This window comes from Lactuca virosa, chromosome 6, assembly GCF_052849685.1.
Source record: "Lactuca virosa cultivar CGN04683 chromosome 6, Lactuca_virosa_CGN04683_v6, whole genome shotgun sequence".
In the NCBI taxonomy this organism is placed as follows: domain Eukaryota; kingdom Viridiplantae; phylum Streptophyta; class Magnoliopsida; order Asterales; family Asteraceae; genus Lactuca; species Lactuca virosa.
In genome coordinates, this window is record NC_136431.1 from 13,025,966 (window position 1) to 13,032,706 (window position 6,741).

A 6,741-nucleotide genomic window follows, 5' to 3' on the forward strand; every position below is an offset into this window, starting at 1 on the left:
GTTTTATTGGGGGTTATAGACCACATCATTGACTGGTTCTAATTTTTTTTGGGGTTTGAACGTGGTGTGATAGGAGGGGTAGGTTCTTGATCTTGTTGTTTTGTAGTTGGTGACATAAATTCACTATATTATAATCCACAACTTAAATGTAGAGGTATCGAACGGGTAAAATTTTCGGGTTTCGGGTAGAACGGGTCGGGTAGAACGGGTATTTCCTTAAGAAAATAATACCCGATACCCGACCTATATTATAATTCGGGTTTTCGGGTTTCAGGTATTCGGGTTTGAGGTCGAGTCGGGTAATTATCAGGTATACCCGAAAATTTCTTAAATGACATTTATTGATAATTTTTTTTTTATTTTTTTATTTTTACATGTTGGTTGGTTTAATAAAGAATCGGGTAGGAAAATACTTCATACAATTAACAAGTACATATATAATAACAACACAAATCCTTATAATATGTTATGTACTTTTTTAATTCCATTCCGTGCGATGGTGAGAAACTGAGAATTGTGATGACGGTTCAAGACTTCAGCTTCAGCGTCGTATTCCCTTTGCAAGTTTGCGTCTACTGTCGAGCCGTCGTTCATAAGAAGGAAACGAATGGTTTTGTTTTATTTGAAGTGTGCGTACGTGACTGCATTGTATATTTGATATTATTTAAAAAACGAATTCGGGTATACCCGAAAATAAATATTCATACCTAAAACCCGACCTATATTATTATCGGGTTAACATATTACCCGAATGTTCATACCCGTTATCCGTTCTACCCGACCCATTTTACCCGAATTCGGAACGGGTCGGGTGGGTAGAACGGGTTTCGGGTTTTTTCGACAGGCCTACTTAAATGACATCGTAGATGCATAAGTGTCGCTTACATATAAAACAAAATCATTTTGAAAAAGAGTATGTTTATGAGTTACGAAATCCGATTTCGTATTTTTCATGCTGAAGTTGACCCGAGTTAGACAAAGGGGTCTGATTTCATCGAACTTATCGCCACGTCATTTTCTCTTTACTCTTCTCACGGATAGGAAATTGTCACATTTCACTTCTTTACTTTTTAAGTTTTTTAATAAATATATAAAAATGTAATTTATTTATAAATAAATTCAAAATTAATAAAAAAAACTCATTATTTCAAACTAAAATGATAAAAATTGCATAAAAGAAACTAAAACATAAGAATAATTTATTAAGTATATCATTTTGAATCTTCGTTTCGAATCCACATCTGATGCCTTGTCCGGATCCTCATCGACAATATATGCAGTCAAGTTTTGTAAATATGTTTTACTAAATTAGCGCAAATGTTGTGATGTGTATCTCAATTATGTACTTCCATTATGTTTCCTATGTAGTGTTACATATCAATTTCTACTACTTCAAAGGATTGTAAAATTTCGTTTTCATCACAGTAGTATGTCACATTTCCTTTATCTTCTAAAACAATATTATATAATATGATGCATATTTACATCAAACGCTATTTCCACATCCTTCCTAGCTTCTTATGGAACTATCTTAAACTTTAATCATTTTTTGCATCTGGACATATCCATGATTCGACACATATAGCAGGGGCGGAACACGAAGACTATAATTACTGGGGCCGAAATAAGATTTTCAAAACGAAAACATATAAACAAGTTTAATAAATATAGTTTTTAATATAAATTTCTAACCATGCTAATGATTTCTAAATTTCTTTATTTTGTTTGCTTGTCTTATAGTCTTACATTTTCATGATACATTACGATTTCTAATATATAAGGATTATGATTTTTATTATATTAGGATTTTAGTTACCTTGTATGTCATACTGTTATATATTAATATCTTAATAATTAGTAATTACTTTATTGTCTACATGGACTATATCATTTTTTTTTTAAAAAACAAAAACATATAAATAAACTTAATAAATATGTTTTATTATAAGTTTCTAACTATACTAAAGCTACTAACGATTTCTTTATAAATTTCTAACTATACTAACTAGTAATAACAAGCTAGAAATAAAAGTTTCTATTTAATAAAGTAATAGTATTCACTTATTTATACAGTAGCAGCTTCTAGACTCAAAAGTCTATATCATATCTTTTTTATAGATTTGTTCACAGTAATCAAGGTATAAACAATATTATCTATGAGTAGGATGGAAGGAAAAAGAGAGATGCAAAGGGAATACGTACAACTTCATTGTTGCGCCGGTGGTGAGGAGACATGAGAGGAAAGGGCAGCAGCCAACAGAGAGCACGACGGAGGTTAGAGGCAAGGAGTCTCGTGACCGGTGTGAGGAGCAAAACAACTTGTTGCGGTTTCTGGTCAGATTTGAGATTTCTTCTTTCAACGATGATGTTTTCTTACGAGCAATTTTGAGATATTTTTCCGGTGGCCGGAATAAGTATTTTTGGTTTATTGTTTTTATAAACTCAAAACTTGAGTTAAAAAAATTGTTAATTAGATTATGATTATTTGTTTTTATGTAGTGTGAGAGTAATTTCTTCTTTGATTTGATTTCCGAATGAATGAAGGTTGGTTTTGATTTTTTCAGTGATTTGCGGACTTTTTAGTTGATTCTTTATCTAGTTTCTTAAAGTAAATTTTATGAGTTATATTACATAATTATATGAAGCTCATAATCAGGAGGCCAGTTAGTCATATTAATGATTTTTTTTCGTAACTGACCTATATACATATATGTAATTATGTATTATCATCCTCAAAATCGGGGAGGCCATGGCCCCTCCTGGCCTTTAAGAGCCTCCGCCACTGACATATAGAATACTTAGGATACATATCATATCAGTAAGATATTATCCCCGTTTGTATTATACTACATTCACTTCAAATGACAAGTCATACGCCTTTCTAGGATGCATGTCATTCGATATCTGGTAAAAAACATTAATGTCATTGTTGGGACTCGCGACATCAAATAGTGCATGTCAAATATATAGATGATACGACACTACTGCTTTTATGATCATCTCACATGAGTTAACCACGTCATGCATTAAGGCACATTGTCTACGACTACATATAATTAATGCTGCCTAGCATTTCAGGAAACCCATATTGTTTTCATAATTCACATACATTTGTTACATGTCATTTAACGTATGTTTACACAAATATCGTACGCCGTAAACCTTAATGACACATTTAGCACACTTATAGACACTATCATGTGTGGTCTGCTCATACATCCTCATATATACTCATCTAATGAGTTGACTCTTATGCCCTATGTTAATTAACAAATCGTAGTTGTGCTTTTTTGCAGCGGAGTAAAACCTTTCTTACATCTTGCATCCATTTCAGTTGGAAACAAATTCAAACATATTCTTCAAATCATCAACTATATGCAATAATAATCGTTTCATCAATTGGAATCGTCTTCGAAACTTTTCAGCGTACTTGACATCATCGACAAAGTAGTCTTGTACAAGATGCTCGTAGGCATAGTGAATTCTCGTTAAAAGAGTTTTGTATTATGAACTTTTTGTTTAAAACAAAAGCTAAAAGATTCTATTGACGAATAAAAGTTTTTTAATTATTTGAATTTATCTTAAAAGCGAAAATGTAAAAGTTTACAAAAATTTTCAAACTCACGCACTACCGCCACCGCGCTATGAATTTTAGTTAACCTTTAAAATCCGAGTAAATGGTTATAAAATCAACAAACACCATCACATTTGAGTTAATCAAACTAGAATCAGAATTTGGTCTATGTTTCGGTTATGATTCATGGGTTTACTTTAGTGATTAACGATCTAATAGTAAACTAGTAATAGTAACCTAATAAATTATATGCCGGCTAAGGCCTACAATATTAATCCACAAATAAATTTTAGCACGCATCAATTTTAGGATATACTAATCTCTTGATAAATCTTTTACAATAGTATTGGAATATATATAAGACATCATTGGAATTTATTAATCGTTTTTGTTAAATTTATGCTAATAAATTATGTAAAACTCTAAAAATCTATACCCTTAATTCATAATTTTCTTCCTAACACCCTCATTTAGAGATTTTCATATTTCACAAGGAATAGTAAACTAGTAATCCTAACCTAATAAATTTGAAAATGTATTTGTTCATTTATTCATCCCTTAAAATTATTCCGGATTATTTTTATCGTGTCGATAGTTCGATACTATATATTTATAATATTATCAATTCTAGAAAATAAAGGATGACGTTCACCATCCGACACGTATGCATTCCAAACTCTACGGTCTCCGGCGGCACGCAACACTTCCCTCTTCTCCTCCTCCTATAAACCACATAAATTCTTTCCCCCAAATTAATCGCTAATCTTCTTCTCAATCCTCTATCCACTTTCCTAATTCAGGTTCTTTCACCACCTTTTTCCTTTTTTATTTTCTTCCATGATCATGATCATCATCACATGTACTGTATATAGCCCTAGCTTTAATCTTTAAGCTTCTTCTTTTGTTTCAATTTGGTTAAGTTAACTGCCTTTTTTTTTAATTTTTCTGTTCATATTTTTCGATTTCTGGAGTTCAATTGTTATAGAATCGGACGTGTTTAAGCTGTTTGGTGTTGTAATTTCTTAATTCGGGTGAATTTGGGGATTTCTGTTTTGGATTTTGATTGTTGTCGACCAAAGTTTGTATCTTTATTGTTGTTGTACCTTTCCCCCTTTTGGTGACAATCAAGAATAATTAATCCAGTTTTCCCACAAAAGTGATTCCTTCAATTTAATACTCATCCGTTCACGGAATCAATCCAGTAAATTAGGGTTTTCGATTCCGCAATTATTGAGAGCTTCGCAAACTTGTAATTTCAAGTCTGAAAAATGGTCGAATCAATGGCTGCAACATCCCTGTTGGGGCCTACACCAATTTTAGGGCACCATTGGAGACAATCGTCAGGTAAACGGGTTGCAATGAACCCTAATCGCTTGTCCAAGGTTTACGCAATCAAAGCTCAAGCAATGGAGTTGACTAGAGAGATCTACAATTTCAAAGAAGAAGACAGATTTCAAAAGAATTCCGATAACCAATTCAACACTAACCATAACCTAGACAGAAAACCAGGGTCATGGCCTCCAAAGAATAAAGCAGATAACCCATCATTACAAAACCCATTACTTCGTCAACACCAAATGGGTTGTGGCTGGTTAGGTGCCATATTCGAATGGGAAGGAGTCTTGATAGAAGACAACCCAGATCTTGAAAAACAATCATGGCTTGCACTTTCACAAGAAGAAGGTAAATCCCCACCTCCTGCTTTTCTCCTCAAAAGAATCGAAGGCATGAAGAACGAACAAGCAATCTCAGAAGTCTTATGTTGGTCAAGAGATCCATCTCAACTAAAACGAATGTCATCAAGAAAAGAAGAAATCCATCAAGCTCTACAAGGTGGAATCTACAGATTCCGTGATGGGTCCCGCGAGTTTGTGAATGTTCTAACACGTTACAACATCCCAATGGCTTTAGTTTCAACCCGTCCACGAAAGAATCTTGAAGAAGCGATTGGTGCAATTGGGATTAATGGCGTTTTCAGTGTTGTGGTGACTTCTGAAGATGTTTATAGAGGGAAACCTGATCCTGAAATGTTCATGTATGCAGCTCAGTTGTTGAAGTTTATACCTGAGAGATGTATTGTGTTTGGGAATTCTAATTTGAGTATTGAAGCTGCTCATGATGCTAAAATGAAGTGTGTGGCTGTGGCTAGTAAGCATCCGGTTTATGAGCTTAGTGCTGCTGACTTGGTGGTGAGGTGGCTTGATGAGCTGTCGGTTGTTGATTTGAAGAATCTTGCTGATGTGGAAACTGAAACTGAGGTGGAAATGGAGTTGGAGGAGGGGAATGTGCTTCCTTCTTCAAGGGTGGCTGTTGATGATGGTGATGATGATGATTTGTGGTGAATTGTGTTTGGATTTGTACAGTAGTTTTATGGGTATAGTGTTAATTTGAAACGATGAAACTGTGTATTTGGTGTACTTTTTATAGTTTATAAATGCGGGAAATGGAAAATGTAAAGTGGTAGTCTCATTAGATTACCGGTTATAGCATGGTGTATGTATCATATGTGTTTAATATGTATATATAAATCTCTGAATTTTCAAAGTTGCTTCGTGTTCAATTCATGTATATGTCTCTTTGAAGCATATTGTCAAACAATCGAGTATAACTATTATGATGTTGGTGATGATGTAAATATATACTCTATTGATCACTTCATCATTATGTAGGGTCAAGGAAATTAAGAAATAGAGAGTGACGATATTGTTTTTATATTTATATAATGACTAAACTGCACAAATGGTCCATGTGGTTTGCTCAAAGTTGCCACTTTGGTCTAAAAAGGTTTGGACTAGCACCAGAGTCTAAAGTTTTCATTTTGTTGCTTGTTTCCTATCTATTTTGATTTTTTTCAAAATGATGAATTTGCCCTTGTTAATATGATTTTCTTTTTTTTTTTTCTTATTTTCAGATTTAAAAAAATAAAAAATAAAAAATAAAAAAAAAATATCTCTTTCTCTCTCATATTTATTTTTTTCTGATATTTAGATTTAAAAAAAATAAAAAATAAAAATAAATCTCTCTCTCTCTCTCTCTCTACCCGTCTCTCTCTCTCTCTCTGGAAAACCCTCCGTTCCAACCATATTTTCTTCTTCTTTCTCGATGACAAGCAACCCAAACACCCCATACTTATTGTTACTGCCTCCCTTTTTCTTCTTCTATTTTAA

At 33.2% G+C, this 6,741-nt stretch overlaps 1 pseudogene; it reads left to right on the top strand.

The window, feature by feature from the left end:
- Nucleotides 1-4,223: 4,223 nt before the first annotated feature.
- Nucleotides 4,224-6,118, top strand: LOC145119921 (5-amino-6-(5-phospho-D-ribitylamino)uracil phosphatase, chloroplastic pseudogene; annotated as a pseudogene).
- The last annotated feature ends 623 nt before the right edge of the window (nt 6,119-6,741 follow it).